Genomic DNA, 706 nt, shown 5'->3' with positions numbered 1-706 from the left:
CCGGAGCCCCGAACCCCGCGGCTGCGGGGGAAGAGAGAAAGGGATAAGGGAGAGAGAAGAGGTATAGGAGGGACAGAGCAGGGATAAAGGGGGGAGAAGGAGGTGCGTAGGGCAGACAGAGGGAAGCCAGGTCAGGTAGAGCGGAGGGGGACAAAGGAGGAGCAGGAAGGTAGGAGGGATAGAAAGGGAACAGAGGGGAGAGTCAGGTTGGGTAGTGGGGTGAGGAGGGATAGAGGAGGAAATACAAGCGGGAGTTAAGTTGGTGAGTGGGGTGAGGAGGGAGCAGACAGGAGGGATAGAGGCGGGGGTCTGACTGGGTAGTGGAGTGAGGAAGGGGCAAGCAGGAGGGGAAGGGGGTGGTCGGGGTGCGTAGCAGGGCAGGGAGGGCGGAGGGGAGAGAGGGAGCGGGGTTTGTGGGGAGGTGGGGAAGGGTGATAGAGGGGGAAGGGAGGAAGGGGAGAAAAGCAGAAGGAGAGAGAAGGAGAGAGAAGTAGCGAGAAGGAGAGAGAAGTAGCGAGAAGGAGAGAGAAGGAGAGAGAAGGAGAGAGAAGGAGAGAGAAGGAGAGAGAAGGAGAGAGAAGGAGAGAGAAGGAGAGAGAAGGAGAGAGAAGGAGAGAGAAGCGCCTCACGTGGGCCCCGCCGGGGGAGCCCGGACCGGCCGCTGCCGCCACCTCCGAGCGCTGGGGAGAAAATGGCGGGGGGGGGG

This window comes from Corvus brachyrhynchos, unplaced genomic scaffold (assembly GCF_000691975.1).
Source record: "Corvus brachyrhynchos isolate BGI_N302 unplaced genomic scaffold, ASM69197v1 scaffold597, whole genome shotgun sequence".
In the NCBI taxonomy this organism is placed as follows: Eukaryota; Metazoa; Chordata; class Aves; order Passeriformes; family Corvidae; genus Corvus; species Corvus brachyrhynchos.
Note: the sequence above shows the minus strand (reverse complement) of the source record.